The 24,680-nt window shown below is 48.7% G+C and overlaps 1 protein-coding gene across 5 annotated transcripts in view; it reads left to right on the forward strand.

Moving 5' to 3' along the window:
• The first annotated feature begins 4,706 nt into the window (after positions 1-4,706).
• The window catches only part of NSD2 (nuclear receptor binding SET domain protein 2), a 128,789-nt gene continuing 108,815 nt past the window's right edge, over positions 4,707-24,680 (forward strand). The window contains exons 1-2 of one of the 5 annotated variants that reach the window (XM_077136224.1): positions 5,494-5,673; positions 5,766-5,813. The gene's annotated coding sequence lies outside the window, so the exon portion shown is untranslated. Of the gene's footprint in view, positions 4,772-5,047; positions 5,117-5,493; positions 5,674-5,765; positions 5,814-19,516; positions 19,612-24,680 lie in introns of those variants that run through there. The other 4 variants (XM_077136223.1, XM_077136220.1, XM_077136221.1 and 1 more) reach the window with 4 other exon arrangements.

Raw genomic sequence — 24,680 nt, forward strand, 5'->3', positions numbered from 1 at the left:
ACTGGTTGTCCCCACTGGACGCTGTTCCCACCCTCTGCTCAGGGACATTCAGCTAGAAGGGGGAGCACCAGGACACCAGCAGGCCAGCACTGGAAGTAGTAATTACCACCTAGAGGTCAGGGCCACGACCCAGGCGGGTGGGAACAGGCTGCTGGTGATCCCACCAAGGGACCCAGCTCAGCCTGGGAGGGGTCAGGGAAGGCTTCTGAGAAAGGAGGACCTCAGGGAAGACCTGGCAAGGGGAGAGGGAGGCTGGTCCCTGAGGAGAGTGGGTGCTGGTGGCCAGCCGGGGAGTTGCTTCACAGACAGAGCCTGGGGCAGAAGGCAGGCTGGGCACCCGCCACATCCTGGGGAGACCATCAGAGTGGCTTTGCATGCAAAGCACTAGGGAGCCATAGCAGGATCTTAAGCAGTTAGAGGCTATATCTATTTTGTGATTTAGAAAAACGTCCCTGTCTGGGTGCAGAGAATGGGTGGGAGGGGAGAGAACAGGGCAGGGAGACCTTAATTCTCAGGGAGAACCTGAACAAAGGCCCTGGCAGAGGCAGGAGCAGAGCTGCTGGAGCAGAGTGAGATTTAAAAGGTGGTCTCCAGGATGGAATCTCCAGGCAGCAGCCATTTAGAGAGAAGGTGCATTTGCCTCCAGGGCTGGCATCTGACCTCTGGTTGTGCTCTGTTCCTGGAGGTGACCGCTGAGGCTCTAGGCCAGTCATGTAACAGTGGAACCAAGAAAGGGAGGTGGAAGGGGTGAGGCCTCCTGCTAGGGCCTCTCTGCTAGGATTTGGGGTGGCTTTTCGGCCAGGTTTCACGTTCCTTTCCCCTGCCCGACAGGACCTGAGCTCAGTGGTCCTGAGGTCTGGGACCTCCCAGAGCTGCTCTCTGGCTCCTGGTGTCCACGGCTGCTGTCCCGGGGGCTGCCACTTGGACTGAAGTGGTCCTCAGGCTGAGTGGGGGCTGGGGGTAGAGCCAGGCCTTGGGAAAGGTGAGTGTTCAGCACTGCAGGAGCTGAGAGAGTGGAGTGATCAGGGTAGGGGCTGCCAGCAAGGGTGAGGGGACAGGAGGCCCCTCTTGCCTTATTGGGGCTGGTTCCCCACTGCATGGACTCTGCCCTTCTCAAGGCCTCTGGTCCTGGGGCTGAGGGGAGTGGGCCTCTCTCCCCCCCCCTCTCCTTAGAGGTGGGGGCCACCTGGTGCCTGGGTGGAGGGGTGGCTTGAGACTGCCGGTTTCCACTTGGAAGCCCTCTTTATTTGGCCAGGGTTGGAGAAAGGCTGGGGTCAGAGTGCATACATCCCCATGGAAACAACAATGAGCCTGGTCCCTAGGGGACCCCAGCCTTGGAGGGGGATGGGAGGCAAGGTTTGGGGCTGAGGGGCTCCTTCAGGGAAGGGGCTTGGGCCTTGCCTTCAGCAGGAGCTCTTATCGGGGGCCGGGCTGAAGCTCTGGGGAGCAGGCAGGCAGGGGGCTCTGGCCAGGGCCACACGGAGCACGTGGACGGTCAGAGCCAGCAGTTAGTGAGCGACAGGCAGCCAGAGGCTGGTGCCTTTGGCCCAGGGCTGGCGGTGGGCAGGTTGGGCACTCCTGCTCCGAGTGCCATCCCTACTTGGCCTGGGTCAAGAGCTTGGGGAAGGCAGCAGGTGGAGCCAACATGGAGTGGAGCTGAAGTTTCCAAAGAAGGCAGAGTCAGCAGAACAGGGAGCTGCCCCTGAACTCAGGAGAAGGCCTCTTTTCTGTGGCTGCTACTTTACATCATGACTTTCGAGTTTAACTGGGGAGGCTTTCCCATCTCTCCATCCATAGAGACCGAAACAGGGTCTGTCCCCGCCGCTGCCCCATGCTCTGCGTGACTGGTCCCAGCCATTAAACAACTTCCCTCCTGAACAGGGGGAGGCCAGGGCACTTTCATGCAGGATAGGGGCCCAAATAGTCACCCCGAGGGGCCACCACCCTCCTGGTGGATGCTACGAAAGCACCTGCAGACGGGCCTCTTCTCCCAGGAACATACCTGCCACCATCTCAGACAACTTTTGAGGGCCTCTTTCTTTCTGTCCGCAACGAACACCGTCCTGCACACTGGTGGAGGTAGGAAGTGTCCTCACCCGGGCAGAGGCCTTGGTGGCTGCGGGGCCCACGTCCAGCCGGCTAAACTCACTGATCCCGCTTCGGACAGGCCAGGCTGGGAAAAGTCCAGCTAGCCACAAACAACTTTCTTCAAGAGAATCAAACCATATACTTGAAGGGTGTTCAGAATAAATTTACAGGTTGATTGCGCTATTCTAAACACAGGCTTTCTTTATTTTTTTTAAAAGGAGCCCTAACTCCAAACATGAAGTCCAGTGAGAGATGGTGGCAATTGTCTTGTATTGCAGGGAGTGACAAGGTGCTGAGGAGACAATCAGCTTGGGGGCTCATGCCCCAGGGAGGACACTCCTTCCACTCCCCAAGCCAGTGAAATTTGGCACAAAAGCAAACCCCCGTCTCCACCCCCCCCCATGCCACTGCCCAGCTGGGCTGCCTGTGGCCCAAGGGTGATCCTGGGCGTGAGTCCCATGGGGCAGGTGCGTTTGGGTTGTGGTACAGGGCACAGCGCACAGCAGGGCCTCGCCACACATTTTTTGTATGAAAACAATTCTGTAGTTCCTTGCAGCTGGACCCAGGGCCATCCCTGCCCTATCAGGAAGCTGAAGAAGCCTGAGGCCTCAGGCCTCCAAGCCTGCCAGCTCTTGACAGACTCAGCTTGGCCGAGGGGACTTTTTCCTGTCTCTTTCAGACCAAAAGGAGCACTGGCTGTGAGCACCCCAAAGGTTGCGGGGCAACTCAGGAGCTTCAGGAGCAGGCTAGGCCAGGACTGCAGCAAGAGGCTAGCTAACACCCCGGCCACGCACCGCCCCAAACCCTGAGCACCACTGGGTGCCTGTTGTGCTTATGGGTGACCTGCACCGTCTTGCAGGACTGCACTGGCAGGGTGAGGCCAGGCCGGGGACTAGGGACATGTGGGCTTGTTCGGAGGCTGCTGGCTGCATCTGAGCCCTAGGTCGCTTCTGCTACTGTAAGTCGCACGGGGACTCGGGGCCTGCTCAGCCTGCCTGCCTCTTGGGCACAGGTAGGAAGGGAGTGAACACAGGCTAAGCATAGTGCCAGGCCCCAGGGCTGCCTTCATTTCCATCACAACATATACTGAGCCCTCAGGGCAACTTTACATCTACAGTCCTGGTGGCTGAAGCCCAGAGGTGGAGGGTCTCCCCTGGCTTGCACGCCAAGGCTGGGCCTCTTGCTGTGGGAACTGCCTGGCCTGGCTCTGGGAAGCTCCTCAGGAGCCCCAGGGTGTGGGAAGTCATAGGCTTCACCTCACCCAGGCCTCGAGTCCAGAGGACAGCTGCTTTCCTGCACCTCACCCTGGGGTCCCTGACCCTCGCCCAGCCCCCTTCAGCAGTCATAATTTACGTTCTGTGGAAACAGATACTGAGATGGGGTTTGAGGTCCAGATGTTTATTGGGGGATGGGGTTTGAGGTCCAGATGTTTATTGGGGGATGGAGGCAAGAGGGACAAGGGAGGAGTAGGGCCGGGGGCAGGCCCCTCCAAGCCTTGGCCAATTGCCTGCATCTGCGGGACTGACCAGGCCCTAAGTCGCAGGACGTGGGCCGTCGTGAACGGGGGTGGGGCGGCCCTTCGCAGCGGGGACCTGGGTATAGCATGGCCGCGTCCACCTCCCAGCCTCACTGACGACCGACGGCCAGTGTCCTCCTTGGGAAGCTGGACCCTCTTCCTCTTGCGCAGCCCTTCCCGGCCGCCCTGGCCTCTCTAGACCGCAGGTCCCCCAGCAGTTTCAGGGAGCCTGCTCGTCGCCACCGGGTCCCCCGGGTACCTAGCTCCAGGCCACACCGCCCCGCAGGAAGCCCCCTCACGCCTCTCGCCGGCCAGCCGCGTTTGCGCAGCTCCCGTGGTCCCGTTTCTGACCACGGCACGGGCTCCGGGAGCGCAGGCACTTCAGAGGACCCAGGCCCCAAGCAGCTGCGCCCAGCGCCCGGTGCTCCGCGAGCGGGGGCGGCTGGACCCGGACCTCCCGCCTCCTTCCTCCTCCCTGAGGCACGGGCTCCCGCAAGGCCAGGCCCACGACGCGCCTGCTGGCGGGCAGGGGGCGGCCGCGCGCGGGCACGGCCTCGCGCCCGCGCGCGCGCCCGCGGCCCACGCCGGATCCCCAGCCGTTGGACCAGCCCCGAGCGCCGCGCGCTACGTCAGCGCTCCCACGGCCGCGCGCCCACGGGCTCGGCGGCGCCCGCGCGGGCCCGGCTGCGGACGCGGATTGGGCGAGCGGGCCGTGACGTCACCGCGCCCCCCGCGCGCTCCGGCCTCCGTGCTCCGGGCCCCGGGTTTTTGATTTTGCCGCCGCCCGGCGCGCGCGCGGCGGAGGAGAAGGAGCGGGAGCGGGGCGCGCACTCGGGCGCTGCTCGGAGGCGGCTAGCGGGGTCCCGGCCCCCGCCCCCTCCCCCGCGCCCCGGCCCCGCGCGGCGAGGATTTGAAAAGCCCGGTCCGCAGGCAGCGCCAGCGCGGCAGCCAATCAGCGGCGCTCGCTTTTCCCGCGGCGCCCGCGGGCGGCGGCGGGCGGGGCGGGAGCCTGGGCCTGGCCGCGCTTCGCCGCCGCCGCCGCCGCCGCCGCCGCCGCCTCCGCCCCCTCCTCGCCGCCCCGCCCGCCCGCGCGGCCCCCACCGCCGCCGCCGCCGCCGCGCCCACGGAGCCCCGCCGCCGCCGCCCGGAGGACGCGACGCACCTCAGGTCACTGGGCGGCCGGGCCGGCCCCGAGCTCCCGCCGACGCGGGGCCGGGCGGGGGGGGCGGGCGGGCGGGCTGGGCCGCGGCCTGGGCACCGCGGCGGCCCCGAGCGAGTCCCGGGCGGGCGGGCGGCCATGTTGGGCCCGCCGGGTCGCTGCACCTGTGCGGACCGGGCGGGCGGCGCCTTTGTTCGGCGGCGCCGAGCGGGCCGGCCGGCCTTTGTGCGGGGCGCCGGGCCCGGGCCGCGGGCGGTGGGAGGGGCGCCCCCGGGGCGCGGGGCCGCGGCTGGCCGACTCGCGCTGACCGTTTGTCAGCTTCGCGGGCGCGGGCCCGGCCGGGGCCTCGGCAGGTGGCGCGGCCTGGGGGGCTCGGCCCTGTGGGGGGCTCGGGGAGACTCGGCCCTGTAGGGGGGCTCGGCCCTGTGGGGGGGCTCGGCCCTGTAGGGGGGCTCGGCCCTGTGGGGGGCTCGGGGAGACTCGGCCCTGTGGGGGACTCGGCCCTGTGGGGGGGGCTCGGCCCTGTGGGGGGGCTCGGCCCTGTAGGGGGGCTCGGCCCTGTGGGGAGACTCGGCCCTGTGCGGGGCCCGGTCCTGTGGGGGGGCTCGGCCCTGTAGGGGGGCTCGGCCCTGTGGGGAGACTCGGCCCTGTGCGGGGCCCGGTCCTGTGGGGAGACTCGGCCTGTGGAGGGGTGCTCGGCCTTGTTGGGGGGCTCGGCCCGCGGTGGGGGGGGTAGCCGGCCGAGTGGGGCCTGACGGGCGTGGAGGGTGCCCGCACAGGAGCCGCGTGGTAAAATCTCGACATTTGAAACGCCGGCCGCGAGCTTCGCCAGCAGGAAAATGGACGAGGGCAGTTAGGACACTGCGGTCCGCCCGGAGGAGTGGCGCCTTTGACATGCAGTTGAAACTTGGTATCAAAACTGAGGTTCTAAACTGAGGTTCTGACGCGACCACTTTTGGGCAGATAATTAGGACTCCTTTCTTTTTATATTGTTTTGAACAGACCTTGTAAAAAGAAGGGCGATTGGATAAAGAGTGACCTCAGAGCTAGGTGAGGGAAGTTCTTCAGTTCTGCCACCCAGTTCCCAGGCCCTGACTTTTAAAGGTGTTAAATACCAACGTATGTTTCTTAATCCCCAGGCAACTTAAACACCTCACTTGACTATCATAGTGTTGGTGCATTAAGTCCATTTTATGTATTGTATTTAAATAATTGAGATGGACAGTAAGTTAGGGGCTGTTCCATTTATGAAGCTTGGACTTTAATTTTTCTGACTGTTTTAAATGTTCTAGTCACATATTTGAATACAGTGAGAGCAACGTTATTAAAAAGCACAACTCCTAATGGCAGCTTCAGGAAAGGTGTCCTTTCGTGGGTGTTTTCCATGGGCTCCTGCCTCTCACAACTGATGAAAGCTTACATCTCAGCTGCCGACTGGAAATGAAGGGTTCATGCCTCAAGCACGATGACTTTGAGTCATTTCCTCTTCTTTCCTTCCATTTTCTCAGCCACCCAGCAGTCTTCAGCCGGGGGCCCATGGCTGACCAAGCGAGGGTTACTGCAGGGCTGTGACTCTGCCCAGGCTTTTGTGAAGGACTCCTGTCTGTTGAGTACAAAAACCCTTCCCTCCCGACCGCCTGACGCCTCCCATTCTGGCAGTAGGCACCCGATTGAAGAGTAGATGAGTAACTTTACAAATTTCAAAGAATGATTAGCATTTTATTCGCATGTGTGCACATCCGTGGCATGTTCATGTCATTTGTAAACTAAGTCAACTTGGGATGTTTGGTAATATACAGAGCAAAACGAAAGGGTGAAAGGCTGCCGGGCTTGGGGACCTGGTTCACGGTTTGCTGGTCTTGGGTCTGTGGGTACCTGCCAAGGTGGAAGGGGCTCAGTGAAGGGAGTTCCCTTCAGCTGCACCCCCCTAGAAGTAGTCAGCCTTTAAAAGACTTGTTCCTCAGTCAGAGTGTAAACTAATTAGCTGCTTCCTTTTATGGTTTGTCGCTTCAGTGTCAAACATGTGAAAGTAGGGGAATTAGACTTACCGAAGAGTGCTGCTGAGAAGTTGGAAAACATTGGAATGAAAGTGTGCTGTATGTGATGCAGAATTCTGGTCGCCAGATAATAGCGTGGATGTGCCAGAGTGGGGCTAAGGATAATAATCCAAGCTTATTTCACGCCGTCCTTTTAAATCTGGGCAGATAACTTTTCTGAGTAAAAGCTTTGATCAGCGGGAACTGAAGACATAAGTCTTTGTCATCATTATTCTGAGATAGAGGTTTTTTTCCCCCAGATCGTGGCCTGTCTGTGGCTTTGGGGAAGCGTCTTAACCTCCTGGGCTTCTGTCTCCTTTTGCCCACCTGTGGTAACTGTGTCCTTGCTCCCCACACCTAGATGCTCTTTCCTGACCCCAGGCCTTTCACCGAAGGCTGTCCTTGGGCACAGAGCATGCCGTCTGCCCTGCCTTCTAATGGTACACTGCCTTTCTCCCTTGCTGGATGGGCCTCTGAGGAGGTAGACTTCCTGGTCCTCCCCATGGCAGGAACACGGTGTGAGCTGATGGACCAGTCTCATGGCTCAGGGCTGAGCAGCAGCCCTTTCAAAGCCCACGTCTGGCCTGTCTGCCTTTTCTCTGTCATGTTGGAGTAGAGAGGGACCCTCCAGCAAGGAGCCATGGGCCTGGCTGTGGGTCACACACACTGTTCTAGCCGTGTGGCTAAGGCCCTGTATACGGGCAGCCTGCTACTTTCCCTCCCTTTTTTTCACCGTAGCTGATACACATGTTGAAGGAAAAATAATTATGACACACTGCACAAATATAAGAGCAGCTAATAACATGTACCAGCCTCCATGATGACGCAAGAAGCTGTACTTCTGCTAGACCTCCTCGCTTGCCTATTTCTCTGTTGCTGGGCAGGGTAAGAACAAGAAGCTGTGCGATACAAGAGCTGGACCTGAGGTAGAAGCTTTAGAGGATTAGTCTCAGACCTTGTAAACTGCATTTACATGATTCGTTCATTTCTTTTTCAAGAATGGTTATTCTGTGTAAGCACTTTGGCAGAAAAAGACTTCTGTTGGCTTCCTAGGGGTTCTTCTTCATTTCGTCTGTTGGTTGCAGGGTAGCTGTTAAAGGAGCTGGTTGATGTGATGAGATTCGGTTTGCTGTTAGAAAAGAGAGCCACGACAGACCTTACAGTGGCTTTCCTAAAATCCAATGGCCATGGGTGAGTTTTCCAAGTGTCCTGATTTCTGCAGTGCTTCATGCTAGAGAATGAAAACTGTGAGTGTTGATTGAACTGAGTGGGGAGACTTCTCAGTGGATGTGTAGGGGAAAAGTGTGCTTTTTTTTTTACTGGAAGACATTAAGACATGAATTTTTAAGTTCACTGGTTGACTGAAGCTGGCATTGAGAGTTGCTGATACGAATTGTATTTGTTATGCTGTTAAGATATATGTGTAAATTAGCAATGTGTCCATGCTGCGTGTGTGGGTTGATATGTGCTTTAGCCGCTTTGTGAGTGGCGGTGTGTCCACGCTGTGTGTGTGGGTTCACACGTGCTTTAGCTGCCCTGTGAGTTGGTGGCATTTTTATGCTGCGTGTGGATTCACACGCACTTTTGCTGCTATGTTATGGAGGCCTAAGGACCAGAAAGCTGTTGGCATTGCAGTGGGTTCTCTATACCCTGGCCGGCCTAGTCTTTGTAGGAGGCAGGTGTGAGAGTGGCAGTGCCTGCTTAGTGCCTGTTGGAGTTGGAGTCCAGCCCTATGGGGCTTCTGGTTTTCATGGCACTTGGCATGTGGCCCACACCTGGCTTCTTAGCCTCATCTCTTGCTGTTGTGCTTTCTCTGAATCTTTGCATTGTCAATTTTTATACCCCTACCCCACCCCAGAAGCGTGTGTTCTTGCTTTCCCCTTTTTATTCCTCCTCTCTCACCCCGGCCTTAGCCTGGGCCTCCCTGCTGATACGCCTTTGCTAGTGCCTGGTGGAGGAGGCCCTCGCATGCTGACCTTGACACTTTGTGCTTTACTGATCTTCGAACCTTCTCTGCTTGTGCTCTGCTCCGGCCCTCAGTCACGCTTCTGCCTCAGATCATTGTGCCTCCCCAGAAACCTGCCTGGCTCAGCCCACACCTTCCCTTGGACTTTACTCAGCCTTCCCCTTCTCAGGGCACAGTCCCTGACCACTGCTTCTGCCGTGGTGATTTCTCCACAGCACCCATTGTCCCTGACAGTCTGTGTGTCCCTGCTTGTCGAGAGGGTGGGTGCACTCTCCTTGGCTGTGGTTGCCCTCGTCTCCCTGGCACCTAGAAGGTGCTGAATGGCTCCCTGGCATTCAGTGAATGTCGGGATAAGGGAGTCTTCCTCATTGTGCAGCACCTGGTCTGCACTGTGTTGCCAGAACCGTGTCCCTGACAGAAGGGTGGGAGCGCTGGCTCTGGGCTGGGGCTGGGATGACGAGGGCTCTGCTCCTGGGCCAGTACCAGGGATGAGAACTGTGGCTTTTGGCGCAAGTAGTGGGGGTGGGGAGGGGCAGACAGAGGTACAGAGTGAGGAGGGAGGTGGCTAGGAGAGCCTAGTATTTAGTTTGAAACTGGGTGGATGGTACCGTTTTTTTCTCTTGCTGTGAACCAATGAAAGGGAAGGTGGGCGTGGTTTCTGATCTACCTGTCTTGGCAAAAAGAACCTCTTATCCCACCTTGCTTCCTAAAGCGTGTTCCTGGTGCTACCCTGTCCACCTGGAGGAGGAAATCCTGCAGCTTGTGTGCAATGTGTGGCCCTGCCTGTCTCTGGCCTCTTCAGTGGCCGGTGCCTGGGGTTGCTCTGGGGCCTGACTGCCCTGCTGCCTGCGGCTCCTGATGATCCGATCACCTTCGCAGGGATCTTTGCTGGTGCTGCTCCTGCTTCCGGTGCGACTGTCTTTTGTTGCCGCCATCTTCACGGCTTGGTCCCTCACCACTCCCAACGCTCTTCTCATCCCGCATGTCACAGACCCTGTGGGCACTGGATTCTGTGGTGACAGCTAGCACACTGATGGGCTCTTGCCCCCTCCCTTCCCCTTCAGGTTGTGACCTATCCAAGCAAGTACCCTCTGACTTCTCTGCATCCTCTGGGCTTCCGCCAATGCCTGGAGGTACTCACTGAACACATGAAGGTCAATCTTGGTTTTTTTTGGATTTTCCTAAGGATTTTTAGTTCATAAAAGTAAGAATTCCTAGATTTTTCTTCATTAAAATAGTTGTTAGAAATAGGAGGCTTCTGTTGCTTCCCCCCCCCCCGAAGAATTCAGCATGGGTGCCACCTCTGTGGAGCTTTGCGTGGGCAGTGAGTGTCTACAGCAGGAGACGGGACCTCAAGATGCAAGGCTGTGAGGGATGGTACCGATTCTGTGCCCAGGGACTTGCTCTCTGCCTCCCAGGGGCAGTTTGACTTAGAGCAAAAGCTGTGGAAGGGAGAGGCCGTCATATGTTTGTCGGCTTGTGGGGCAAAGGACTTTTCTCCATTCCCTGAATGCATAATTGTGCACTGACCGTGTGATAGCAGTGAACAAAGACCTAAGTCCATGGCTGCATGCGACGAGAGGGGGGATAGGGTCATAGACACAAGGCCTCATCTGTGGAGACCTAGGTGTAACCTGGCCAAAAAAAGTCAAATTTGAGTCTGATTGAATCTCTCTGCCCGACAACCAGTTTGCAAGAAATGTAGAGAAGAGAGGAACATGCTAAATTATACCACAGAGTTGATATTAGCAAACTACAGGGTCAATAACCTGGTCTCTTCTGCAATTAAAAAAAATGAGATTGGTGCTGGAGCAGAGAGCTGAGGGCATTTGGGAGTTCACCAGGTAGTGGTGTGTGTGTGCGAATATTCCACACAATGAATGACAGGAGATTGGCGGCCTTTCCACTAATTGCAGTCGAGAGCTAATCTGCCCCTGAGTCAAACCAATTAGCTGTAGAAACACAACTAAAACCATTTTTGATATCTGAGATAATTTGAGATTTTGAACACTGACTAAATTTGTTATTGAAATTTTTTTTTAAGCTGTGTTAGTGGTTTCATTATGGTTTAAAAAAAGTATGCTTTCTTACGTTTTAGAGATGCATACAGATGAAATGATATGCAATCTGGGATTTGCTTCAGAGCTCTGTGGATGAGGGCTGGAGCCGGACTGCCCAGGTTGGCGGTGGCTTGGGTACTTGTGGTCCCGCTGTTCCATCCATCTTGATGTTTATTCAAATTCTCCGTAATGAAAAGCAAAAAGAGACTATGTTGAAGGAAAGACCCAGGTGCAAGTAGTAGGGTGCATCTAGCTGGGGGTTGGGGGTCAGGGAAAATTTTCCACTGAGGTTGGTGTTGGAGCAGAGAGCTGAGGACGTTTGGGAGTTCACCAGGTACTGGTGTGTGTGTGTGTATTCCAGGTAGAAGGAACTGTCTGTGCCAAGACCCTGGGGTCGGTTGGGGAAGAAGACTGAACCCAGATGGGAACTGTGTGATAACTGGGCTAAGTGTCATGGGGCTTTTCACCCTAAGGGCAGGGCGAGGCCCTGGAAGGGTTTTTAGCAGAGATGCGCATGAGCTGGCATGTGTAAGCCTGTGAGTATGCGTGCATATGTGTGTAAGCCTGTGAGCACGTGGGCGAGCGTGTGTAAGCCTATGTGCATGTGGGCGGGTGTGTGTAAGCCTGTGCACCCATGGACAGGCGTGTGTAAGCCTGTGCACACACGGATGGGTGGGTGTGAGCCTGTGTGCCCGTGGACTGGTGTGTGTAAGTCTGCACCCGAGGGCCGGCACATGTATGCATTTGCCTGTGGGTGTGTGAATCTGTGTGCGTGTGTACCTGTGGGTGCGTATGAGCCCTGTGTGGGTGCTCAGTGTGTGTAGATGTGGGCCTGTGTGAATCCACTTGCTTTGTCAGACTGCACATGTGGGTGCTCTAGACAGAGTTGATGAATGGGTGATAGGGAGAGTCAGGCGTGGCAGGCCACCCTGGAGAGTCTGTCCTGGGTCCTACCTTGCCTCTTCTCTCTGCTCTGTGTGCCCTTTAGGATCAGTGTCCCTGCCCCCTTGAAGTTCTGTGTGGCCACAGCCCTTGCCTCGGCTTGTGGAAAGTGAGGTGTCGCTTCCTTGTGGATGCTGAGGTCTGTGCTTTATCACATTCCCTTTTTCCATTCTCTAATTGTGGACATGCACAAATGAGCCACTCTCAGCCTGGGCACCGAGTCTCCTAGCCGGCCTGCAACCGTGTTTCCCATGAGGGAGAAAGAGACTTCCACACGTTGGGCTTGTGGCTGCGCCATAACCTCATCCTGTGGCTCTCAAAGCCTAGTGCCAGACTGACAGCACCCACTGACCTGGGAACTTCTTAGAAATGCAGATTGTCAGGTCAGAAGCTCTGGTGTAGGGCCAGTGATGTGTGGGCTAACAAGCTCTGTAGGTGCTTGTCATGCACCTTGGAGTGAGGGCCTGCCCTGATGGACACAGCCAGGTGGTAGAGTGCTGTCAATCCAGGTGAGAGAGGAGGTACCTGGAGCGTCTGGGAGTGGTCCATTTGGTTGCTTGGCTAGGAGGGGTGTCAGTGAAGTTTTTGTCTGATGGAACTAGATTTATGGAGCGTATAAAATGTTTTTTATACGCATTTATGTTTTTCAGGGTTCAGAAGCAAGTAAGGAAAAGCTTTGGGGAAATAAGGAAAATGTTGATTCACTCTGGATGTTAGCTTCTCACTGAAGCCCACATCGACCTGCTCCATTAAAATTGCTCCCTTTTGCCCTTCTGTCCCCTTTGCCCTGTTCACCCTTTCTTGCAGCAGTGATCAGCTCACTTGTTATGTTCATTACTCATTACTTGTCTCCTGGCCTGGATGGACGCTCTGAAGGCAGTGTTGCTGTGTGCCTGGAACCACACTAGCTGTGGCAGGTGCCTGGTGTGTGCACGCTGAAGGTGGGTGCACTTTGAAGGTGCTGGGAGGATGGCTGCCTGCAGAGGCCTCACCAGTAGAGACACCAGCACCCAGCACTGCTCTCACCAGGACAGAGAGCAGGTAGCACAGGTGGAGCAGGGGAAACGAGGCCCCCTGAGCAGCCCCTCCTGCGTTTGCCTGGGGCTGTGTTCCTTGTGGAGTCCCTGTCTTGTCTGCTGCACCTCCTGCCGCGTGATGGGCTTAGAGGGACGTGAGAGCACCTGGCATGAGAACATGGGGAAACCTGCCTTTAGGCAATATATGCCTCCCCAAACTGAGGGAAATGAGGTGCCAGGAGAGGCAGCACCCCCTGAAGCGAAAACTTGCAGAACAAGACTTCTGAAAGCTGCATGTGGAAAAGTTAGGTTTCTCTTAACTGTTCTTTATCTGAAATGGTGTACATTGTTTGTGGAGGCTGAGTTGCGATGATGTTAAGAGTTTACTGGGTTTTGTTGAGTTCTGAAATCTGCAAAAGAAGCCCCTCTCTCCTTGTGACTAGGCTGCTTTGACGTGGGGCTGGTTCTCGTGAGCGTCCGTCTGTGGAGGCTGAGCACTGGTGGGGTGGCAGTGGCCAGTGGCTTAGGTGGCCATTGCTGAATTCCGTGGGAATGTGTTCATCCGTGGAGTAAATGAACAAGGTTGTGGTTGAGGCCGGTCCCTTGGAGGGCCACTGGGGGTGTGTGGTGGTTCGGAGGGAGCGGGACAGTGTATCCTCAGCGTTGCCCTCCTGGCTTCTCTGGGGAGGGTCTGCTCATTCTGTGGACGCAAGCCTCTTAAAGGACACACTGTTGTCCTGCAGCATGCATCCAGGAGACTCGTTTTCAGGGGGATTTGGCCTGGCCTCTGCATCCCTGTCCTTGGGCCATGATGGGCTGGGACATGTGTGGGGGCTGGGCCCCCTTGGCAGGTTGTTCTCTTACATTTGGGACTCCCCTTGCTCCCCTCCTGAGGCCTTGAGCCACACACGTCCTTATGGTTTTGCGCACTTGACTGCTGGTGGTCCCTGGGCATAAGGGTTGGACAGGCTGTGATGCAGCAGAGGCTGAGCTGGGGGTCCGGCTTGGGTGGGCAGGTGCTTCAGTGCCTCCTTATGGCAAAATAGAAGGCTCGATTGTTTAAAATAGCTTCTCATCAGAAAATAAATTTTATTTCTACAATATGGAAAAGTAAAATTATGACTACATTATTACTAGTCACAACATTCAGATCTCTGTCCAACTTACCTTTTCCTCTGTCAAACTAAAACATGCACAGTAAAGGCAGTTTGTTCTAGGAGGCGTGTAACAAAAAATAAGCATTCCTAGTTCCCACTCTGAAAGGCAACTTCTTTGCTCTTTTAGCTGTTTTTTATGGTACCAAACTGCGTTTAAAAAACAACTTGCTTATTTTGCTGATTTTAGAACTTCAAACATTCTGTCTTAAGTCATCTGTGGGAGATGTGGAGTTTCTCTCACTCCACTTCCCTCTGTTTACCTTCCCCACTTCTTCCCAATGTCCTGCTGTTTCTGTCATCTACTGCTGCATAATAAGCTGTTCCAGAATTTAGTGGCTGAAAACATTGCTACATTTATTTGCTTAGAATTTTGCAGTTTGAGCATGGTTTGCCAGAGCTGTGCTGTGGGCTCCCTGGAAGGAAGCCCATCCGCCTGGTCTGCAGGCTGCCCAGGAACGGGGGGAGAGCCACAAAGAAGGTGTGGCCACTTTTTTTTGTGTGTGTATGCTATGTAGTGGGGGTCACGTTTCATTCTTTTCCATGTGACTATCCCGTTATTGCAGCACCACTTGTTTTTGTTTTCTTTCTTTGGCATGCATAGGCATGGGATCCAACCCAGGTCTCTGCATGGTGGCTGAGAATTCTACCACTGAACCACCTGTGCACCCTGTTTGGCCACTTTTAAAGCACCTCAGTTGTATAACAATTTTTGGTTAAAATTAATATTTGTCGCTTATTGTTTTCATCTAAACTATATACTGTGGTTGATTGTATTTACCTTCTTGTACGCTGTTTTGTTTTTTTTTGATGGTAATGATGAATCTTATTCACTTGGTTTTCCATGTATCTACTACTGCTGACTCAGCTGGGGTTTTCCAGATGAGCTGCATGAAGGGCTTTTATGATACAATTACCCTAGACCTGTCAAGCTGATTTTCCTCTCGACACTTCCTCCTCGTGTTCTGTCCTGCTCTAGACTTGGCTTCTTGAGACATGGAGCTACTGTACAGCCATTCCCTCCTATTCCCTCTTGTCTTCTGGAGTGGACTGCCATTTCTTGGCTCCCCTGTCTTCCTTGATTTCCTTCCTGTTTGCAGACTTCTTCTGGTTTTATCTTAGAAAGAATGTAGAGGATCACCTATTCTGTACGTAGGCTTGTTCCATGGCTTGACTGAGTTATAGGGTGGATATAGTGCAGCATTGCTTTGTTATTTTTGGACTTCCCATGGGTATTTTCTTCTCTTTTGAGAAGTCTGATGCCATTGGGATTTCTGATTCTTTGGATAGGACCTGTTTTTTTCCTCTTTCTTTCTGGAAGTCATGTTGGTCTTTTTTGCTTTTAGCGTGTGGACACTTGATGGCCCTGTCAGCTTTTTTGTTTTCTTTTAGAGCAGTTGTACGTTTGCAGAAACATCATGCAGAAAGTACAGAACTTCTATATACCCTATCTCCCACAATTTCCCTATTAACGCTTTGCATTAGTGTGGCAACTTTGCTACAATTTACGAAACAATAGTATTATAATCATGCTATTAACTTTAGCTTACTGTTTATGTTAGGGTTTACTCTTGTATTATACAGCTGTATGGTTGTGTGTATGTGCATAACCTACATACAACCTAAAACTTCCCTTTTTATCCCTTTTCAGATATACAGTTCAGTGTATTAATTACATGATAGAGCTGTGCCTCCATCCCCATCATCCGTGGCCAAAACTTTTCCATCAGCCCAGACAGAAACTTTGCACTGGTTGAGCATTGATTCCCCACACCTCTTCATCACTCGGCCCCTGGGAACCTGTATTGTAGTTTCTTACTTGATGAATATGCATATTCTGCTTATTTCATAGGAGAAATCATGCAGTACTTTTCCTTTTGCTTCTGGTTTATTTCACTCAGTACGTATTAAAGGTTTATCCATGTTGTTCCATGTATCAGAACTTTATTCCTTTTTACAGCTGAGTAATAAATATCCTGTTATATGTATATACCACATTTTGTTTATCCATTCACTATTGATACAGTTGGGTTGCTTTAATCTTTTGGCAATTGTCAGTAATGCCAGTTCTGAACATCAGTGTGCAAATGTCTGTTTGAGTCCCTGCTTTCAGTTATTTTGGGTATATATGTAGAAGTGGGATTGCCAGGTCCTATAATAATTCTGTTTAATTTTTTGAGGAACCGTGAAACTGTCTTTCACAGCAGCTATACATTCCCACCAGCAGTGAATGAGTGTTCCTATTTCTACACATCCTCTTCAACACTTATTTTCCTTTTTTTAAGAGTAGCCAATCTAGTGGGTGTGAAATGGTATCCCATTGTAGTTTTGATTTGCATTTCTGTAATGGCTAATGACTTTAAGCATCTTTTCGTGTGCTGATTGGCCATTTGTCTATCTTCTTTGACGGAGAAATGTCTGTTCAAGTCTTTTTCTTATTTTTTAATTGGGTTATGTGTCTTTTTGTTGTTGCTGTTGTTGAGTAATGGAAGTTATTTTGACATATTCTGGATTTTAAACCCTTATCGGATATGTGATTTCTAAATATTTCCTTTTTTTTTTTTTGTCACAGGCAGGCACTGGGAACCGAACCCAGATCTCTGGCATGGCAGGCGAGAACTCTGCCTGCTGAGCCACCGTGGCCTGCCCGGTTTCTAAATATTTTATCCCATTTTATAGGTTGTCTTTTTTACCTTCTTGATAAAATCCTTTGATGCTCAAAAGTTTTTAAATTTTGATGAAGTCCTGTGTATTTGTTTTTATCTTTTGTTGCTCATGCTTTTGGTGTCAAGTCTTGGAAACCAGTGCCTAACACAAGGTCCTGAAGACGATTCTGTATGTTTTCTTCTAGGGATTTTATAGTCTGGTTCTTACATTGATGTCTTTGATCCATTTTTAGTTAATTTTCATATGTGATATAAAGCGTAGGAGTCCTCTTTCTTTTTTTTTTTTTTTTTGCGTATGGCTACCCAGTTTTCTCTACACCATTTGAAGAGACTATTTCCCCATCGAGTGAACTTGGCACTCAAAAGATCAATTGGCCATAGATGTGAGGGTCTATTTCTGAGCTCTCGGTTCCATTGCACTGGTCTATAGGTCAGGCTCTGTGCCAAGGCCATGCTATTTTGACCACTGTAGCTTTGTAGTAAGTTTTATAAACTCTCCAACTTCTCTTTTCAAGGTGGTTTTTGCTATTTGGGGTCACTTACCCTTCCATGTAAATTTTAAAAACTGTTTTTTTTAAAATTTTCCAATTGACAGTTTATTCTAGGTATAAAAGACTCTTTTAACCCATATCTACAAGAAACACTCATTTATTCATGTGGATTAAAGAGTGAATTAAGTTAACTTTGTTTTTTTTTTCTTTTTTTATTAATTAAAAAAAGAATTAACAAAACAATTAGAAATCATTCCAATCTACATGTACAATCAGTAATTCTTAATAACATCACATAGTTGCATATTCATCATTTCTTAGTACATTTGCATCGATTTAGAAAAAGAAATAAAAAGACAACAGAATAAGAATTAAAACAATAGAAAGAAAAAAAAAAACAAAAACAAAAAACCTATACCTCACATGCAGCTTCATTCAGTGTTTTAACATAATTGCATTACAATTGGGTAGTATTGTGCTGTCCATTTCTGAGTTTTTATATCCAGTCCCGTTGTACAGTCTGTATCCCTTCAGCTCCAATTATCCCTTCTCTCTCTTTTTTTTTTTAATTAATGGAAAAAAAGAAATTAACCCAACATTTAGAGATCATACCATTCTACATATGCAATCATTAATTCTTAACATCATCACATAGATGCTTGATCATCGTTTCTTAGTACATATGCATTGGTTTAGAAGAACTAGCAACATAACCGAAAAAGATATAGAATGTTAATATAGAGAAAAAAATAAAAGTAATAATAGTAACATCAAAACAAAACAAAAACCTATATCTCAGATGCAGCTTCATTCAGTGTTTTAACATGATTACTTTACAATTAGGTATTATCGTGCTGTCCATTTTGAGTTTTTGTATCTAGTCCTGTTACACCGTCTGTATCCCTTCAACTCCAATTGGCCATTATCTTACCCTGTTTCTACCTCCTGCTGGACTCTGTTATCAAGGACATATTCCAAATTTATTCTCGAATGTCTGTTCACATCAGTGGGACCATACAGTATTTGTCCTTTAGTTTTTGGCTAGACTCACTCAGCATAATGTTCTCTAGGTCCATCCATGTTATTACATGCTTCATAAGTTTATCCTGTCTTACAGCTGCATAGTATTCCATCGTATGTATATACCACAGTTTGTTTAGCCACTCTTCTGTTGATAGAGATTTCGGCTGTTTCCATCTCTTTGCAATTGTAAATAACGCTGCTATAAACATTGGTGTGCAAATGTCCGTTTGTGTCTTTGCCCTTAAGTCCTTTGAGTATATTCCCAGCAATGGTATTGCTGGGTCGTATGGCAATTCTATATTCAGCTTTTTGAGGAACCGCCAAACTGCCTTCCACAGTGGTTGCACCATTTGACATTCCCACCAACAGTGGATAAGTGTGCCTCTTTCTCCGCATCCTCTCCAGCACTTGTCATTTTCTGTTTTGTTGATAATGGGCATTCTGGTGGGTGTGAGATGATATCTCATTGTGGTTTTGATTTGCATTTCTCTAATGGCCAGGGACATTGAGCATCTCTTCATGTGCCTTTTGGCCATTTGTATTTCCTCTTCTGAGAGGTGTCTGTTCAAGTCTTTTTCCCATTTTGTAATTGGGTTGGCTGTCTTTTTGTTGTTGAGATGAACAATCTAACTTTGTTTTTTAAACTTTTGGAAGAAATGTCTTAAAAAAACCACAAAAAAACCAAAAAACCCCAGACCCATATAGTGCTCAATCTATATTTTAAAAAATAGTATTTTATTTATACTCATATATGAAAAAAAATGGTTGTATTATCATGTTTACAGACATCAATACCAATATTGGAAACCATGTTCACTAACAAATCACATCTGCATTTTATAAGAACACACAAATAGTGAAATAGTGATTGGGTATAGTTAGCAGAGTGCGTGAAAAACCCATTAGCTATAATTTGTATTTTAGGTAAAGAGCAGAACCCTCTGGAAAGAATAAAACAATTAGTAAGGTCATTTATACTGCAAAATAACATATATTTATGTGTATACATATATTCCTACATATATAGTAAACATAGTGATTGTACTGATTTATTACTTTTGCTAAGCCATTTTTCTTCCTCACAGTCAATGCAAAAAATAAAACTGAACATGAAGAGAAATGTGTGCTCATTATAAATACTGATGTAGTGGAAAGGGTCTCTGAAGACTTCGGAGTATTATATACCAGGGAACTCTTAATGGCTCACGTGGACCAATGTTCCACTTGGCTTCTGAGCCACTGAAAAAGACCTTGTTCATATCTGGTGACTGAACTAACTCCATGGGGGCTGAAACAGACGGAACCATTTTTGTAGTGTTACTAGACCTCATAAATAAGAAAAGACCCTATATAAGAAAATAGTAACAGACTGAAAATTATATATGTGGTTCTTTCTTAGTGTAAGGTGGAAAAGGATCCTTGCTTGAGTACATGGATACAAGAGATATTATGGTCTAAAGATTGCTGGAGTGACAGTGTGCTGGTATAGTGAAGGTAAGGTCCTTATCGAGTCCACTGTCAGATTAAGACACTTCCACAGCTTGTCTCAGTTCTTCACATAGTGGAGCAGTTTCTTTTTCTAGACTGACAATTCATCCTGTGTTGGCTGCTTCTGGCCATGAAACTCACCACCAAAGATAACTATTAAAGTGAACCACCTGGCAGGTGTAACAGTAACATATAAAACTTTTGTTTTTTGAAAGTCTGTTTGCTTCCTTAGTCAGTGTTGCTGAGGCAGAAGTCTTAGTGTGTGCTCTGCGGCATTATCATCGGCCACTTTAGTGACAGATGCACCATCTCTGTCTGATGCAATGATGGCATGGAGCCCTCCAACACTTGGTAATTTTAAAAATTTTTTATTTAGGAAAAGAAACAGTACACTTATAACTACCAAAAATGGATATCTTTGTTAGCTTAACCATAGGCATATTTAAATAAAATGTCCATATAATCATTGAAAAGCCTGTGTTTGCACAGTAAGTTTTATAAAAGACTTGGTAATTTTTTATGCAGGAATTGTTTTAGGTCGTCTGCTTTGAAGAGCCCCTTTCCCCTGCAGGATCAATTTCCATGCCTGGATTGCTGTTCTTGTACTGCCCGGGCTCTCCCTGCTGTCACTTCAGGAACAGCTTCAAAGACAGGTTCCTCCACATAAATTTGATGATTGTCTTTTCCTTTTCTGCAGAGAAGGTTGTTGGGACTTTGATTGGAATTGTACTGAATTTGTAAATTGCTTTGGGTAGAAATGACATCTTAACAATAATTAGCCTTCTGATCCATGAGCACTGAATGTCCTTCTATTTATTTAGGTGTTTGATTTCTTTTAGCAATTTTTTTTTTTTTTTGCATGGGCAGTCACCAGGGATCGAACCTGGGTCTCTGAGAATTCTGCCTGCTGAGCTACCCTGGCCCGCCTTAGCAGTGTTTTCCCATGTAAAAGTTCTTTACATCCTTGATTACATTTATTCCTAGATATTTGATTCTCTTCTTTGCTGTTATAAATGGAATTTTTTTCTTGATTTCTTTTTCTGATTATTCATGGCCAGTGTATGGAAACACTACTGATTTTTGTGTGTTGATCTTATACCCCACACTTTGCTGAGTTCATTTATTAGCTCTAATAGCTTTATTGTGGAATTTTCAGGATTTTCTATGTATTGGATCATATCATCTGCAGACAGGGAGAGGTTTACTTCATCTTATCCTATTTTATTTCTTTTTCTTGCCTAGTTGCTTTGGCCAGAACTTCCAGTACAGTCATCCTTGTCTTATTCCTGATCTTGGGAAAAAGCTTTCAATCTCTCACTATTGAGCTGGATGTTAGCTGTTTGTTTTTCATAAATACCCCTTATCATTTTAAAGATATTTCCTTCTGTTCCTAGTTTTTTAAGTGTTTTTATCAGAAGAGTGCTGAATTTTGCCAAATGCCTTTTCTGTATTAATTGAGAGGATTGTGTGTTTTTTTTCTCTTCATTTTGTTAATATGGTATGAATTGATTTTATGTTGAACATTGCTTGCATAACTGAAATAACTATCATTTGATTTTTTAAAATTTATTAATTAAAAAAATAAGAAACAAAACAACATACATAATCAGTAATTCACAATATCATCACCTAGTTGCATATTCATCATTTCTTAGAACATTTACATTAATTCAGAAAAAGAAACAAAAGGACAATAGAAAAAGAAATAAAACGAACACAGGAAAGAAAAAAAAGAAAGATTATACCTATCATACCCCTTACCCCTTGCCTTCATTGATCACTAGCATTTCAAACTAAATTTTATTTTAACATTTGTTCCCCCTATTATTTATTTTTATTCCATATGTTCTACTTGTCTGTTGACAAGGTAGATAAAAGGAGCATCAGACACAAGGTTTTTACAGTCATACAGTCTCATTGTGAAAGCTGTATCATTGTTCAGTCATCATCAAGAAACATGACTACTGAAACACAGCTCTACATTTTCAGGCAGTTCCCTCCAGCCTCTCCATTACATCTTGGATAACAAGGTGATATCTACTTGATACATACGAATAACCTCTAGGATAACCTCTCGACTCTGTTTGGAATCTCTCAGCCATTGACACTTTGTCTCATTTCCCTCTTCCCCCTTTTGGTCCAGAAGGTTTTCTCAATCCCTTGATGCCAAGTCTCAGCTCATTCTAGGGTTTTTCTCAATCCCTCGATGCTGAGTCTCAGCTCATTCCAAGATCTCTGTCCCACGTTGCCAGGAAGGTCCACATCCCTGGGAGTCATGTCCCACGTAGAGAGGGGTAGGGTGGTGAGACTGCTCATTGTGTTGGCTGGAGAAAGAGGCCACATCTGAGCAACAAAAGAGGCTCTCTTAGGGGTGACTCTTAGGCCTAAATTTTAAGTAAGCTTGACCTATCCCCTGTGGGGTTAAGTTTCATATGAACAAAACCCAAGACTGGGGGCTCTGCCTATAGCTTTGGTTGTCCACACTGTTTGTGAGAATATCAAGAATTCAACTTGGGGAAGTTGAATTTTTCCCCGTTCTCACCACTCCCTGAAGGGGGCTTTGCAGATACTTTTCCACTCACTGATTGAATCACTCTGGGATTCATCAGGGGATCACTCTGGACAAATCAACAAAATCTCATGTCCTACCTGAGATTCCAAGTACTTATGACGTTCAATCAAACTATCTACATAAGTTATATTAGGAAATGCACTAGTCAAAATATAAATTTTGTAACAAATAAACATTTTTTGCTTTAGTCTCACATAGAAGGTGACATTTTAAAATATTAGTTATCATCTATTTTCAGTACCCTTCAATAATGAAATTCCTTTGTTCTTCCTCATGCAAAAACATTTTTAAAATTGTACCTTGTACATTTCTATCATTTGATTTTGTTGAATAATTCTTCTAATATACTTTTGGATCTGGTTTGCTGGTATTTTGTTACATAATATTCATGAGAAATATTGGTCTATAGTTTTCTTGTGATGTTTTTATCTGGCTTTGATATTAGAATGATGCTGACCTTACAGAGTAAGTTGGAAAGTGTTCCCCTGCTTCTATTTTTTGAAAACGTTTGGGTGGAATTGGTGTTCTTGGAATATTTGGTAAAATTCACCTGTGAAGCTGTCTGGTCCTGGGCTTTTTATTTGTTGGGACTTTTTTGATTATTGGCTGTTCAAACTTTTGATTTGTGGGATGGCTTCTTGAGTTATTTCTTTGTTTTCTTTTTGGAACTCCTAGTATTGATTGGCATAGTCCTCACATTTTTTTTTTCTCTCCTGTACCATGCCTTTCTTCTCCCCCTTTCCTGATTAGTTTTCTTTTCTCACTCCCTGTTTACCCTCTTCTCCCTTCCTTCTCTGCCACCCTCTTTTCCTTCCCCTCTTCCTTTCCAACTTTCCTTCCTCCTTTCCCTCTCTCCTTCCTCCTCTTCTTGTTTTGACTCAACTGTAGCTAGCCCTTGACGAGATTGCCGGCAGCCCCTGACATCTGGCTGTCTCTTCTTGTTGTCGCAGGAGCTGTATGGTACTGTTGGGTAGGGGGGGCTGCTGTTGGTATTGGTGGCCCTTGGCTGAGGGCTGATTTTTGGGTGGGAGGTCCCCGACTGATGAAAGCTCTCTGTGTGGGGTGGGAGGTGGGCCCTCCGAGCAGTCCTCTGGCTTCCTGCAGGGGCTGAGGGCCAGACAGGTCACCCCAGGACTTTCCTGAGACTTGCTGTTCTCAGAGGCCCCCTCCTACTTCATCGGGCCCCATCCTTAGCTCAGCCTCCTGTCTTGCTCTCGTAGGAGCAGGGTCAGCTGCCAGGCTGGGTGGCACAAGGCCGAGCTGTGACTGTCCGATGTGGCTGTGAGTCGATTCCCATTTAGACTTAGAGTGGTTCCGGTTTGGGGAGCAGATGCCTCTGCTGTATTCAGCTCATCATCCTTATGCCTCATGTATGTTTGAGAGGGAAAAACAGATACATGGCGATTTAACTTAATGTGCTTAGTACCTTTCCCATTCAACAAAGGATTTTACATATTAAAAAGTGAGAGAAAGTTCATGGAACATAAACGTCGCCATTTTCATCAATTTAACATGTGCACTTTGGTGGTGTTTTGTAGATTCACAGTATTTTGCAACCATTGCCACAAACTAATTAGAGAACATTTTCACCACCCCAATAAGAGAGACCATATCATTAAACAGTCCTTCGCATTACCTCCTTTCCTCAGCCCCTTGCAGTCCTGAATGTACCTTCTGTTCTAGATTTGCCTATTCCGGACATTTCCTATAAATGGAATCTTAAATTATGTAGCCTTTTGTGTCTAGGTTCTTTCACTTAGCATCACGTTTAAAGCATTCATCCATGTTGTTGCACATATCAGAACGTCATTCCTTTTTACAGCTGAAAAATATTTCCTTGTATGGACAGACCACACTTTGTTTAGCCATTCATCAGTTGACGAATGTTCGAGTTGCATGGGGCTATTTGTAAAAAAGCTACCATGTACATTTGTGTGCAGGAGTTGTGTGAACCTATGTTTTCAGTTCTCCTGATGTGTACCTAGGAATGTGTTTGTGGGGTGATTGTCTGGTAATATGAGGTTTCGCTTTTTGAGGAACTGCCAGGCTGTTTTCCACATGGGCTGCATTATTTTATATTCCTGCTAGCAATGCATTAAGGTTCCAAGGATTTGACATCTTACATTAAGAAATATAGAGTAAAATAGAACAGTCAATAATTGGGATCACAGAGAATGCCAACTTGTGTGTGATCCTGAGGCCCGGGCTGAGGCCGAGGGCAGGGCAGCAGGATGAAGATGCACCCAAGACTCCCACTTTCTTTCTTCTCTTTCTTTCTTTCTTTTCTTTCCCTCTCCCTCTCCCTTTCCCTCTCCTTTTCCCTCCTTTCTTTCTTTCATCTATCTATCTGTCATCTGTCTATTCATCTATTTATCTATCTATATCTATCATCTATCTATCTATCTGTCTGTCTACCTACCTACTTATCATCTGTCTATCTATCTATCTATCCCTTCCTCCCTCCCTCCATCCCTCCTCCCCTCCCCACCTCACTTCTTCATGG

The sequence above is a fragment of the Tamandua tetradactyla genome, chromosome 19 (genome assembly GCF_023851605.1).
Source record: "Tamandua tetradactyla isolate mTamTet1 chromosome 19, mTamTet1.pri, whole genome shotgun sequence".
In the NCBI taxonomy this organism is placed as follows: domain Eukaryota; kingdom Metazoa; phylum Chordata; class Mammalia; order Pilosa; family Myrmecophagidae; genus Tamandua; species Tamandua tetradactyla.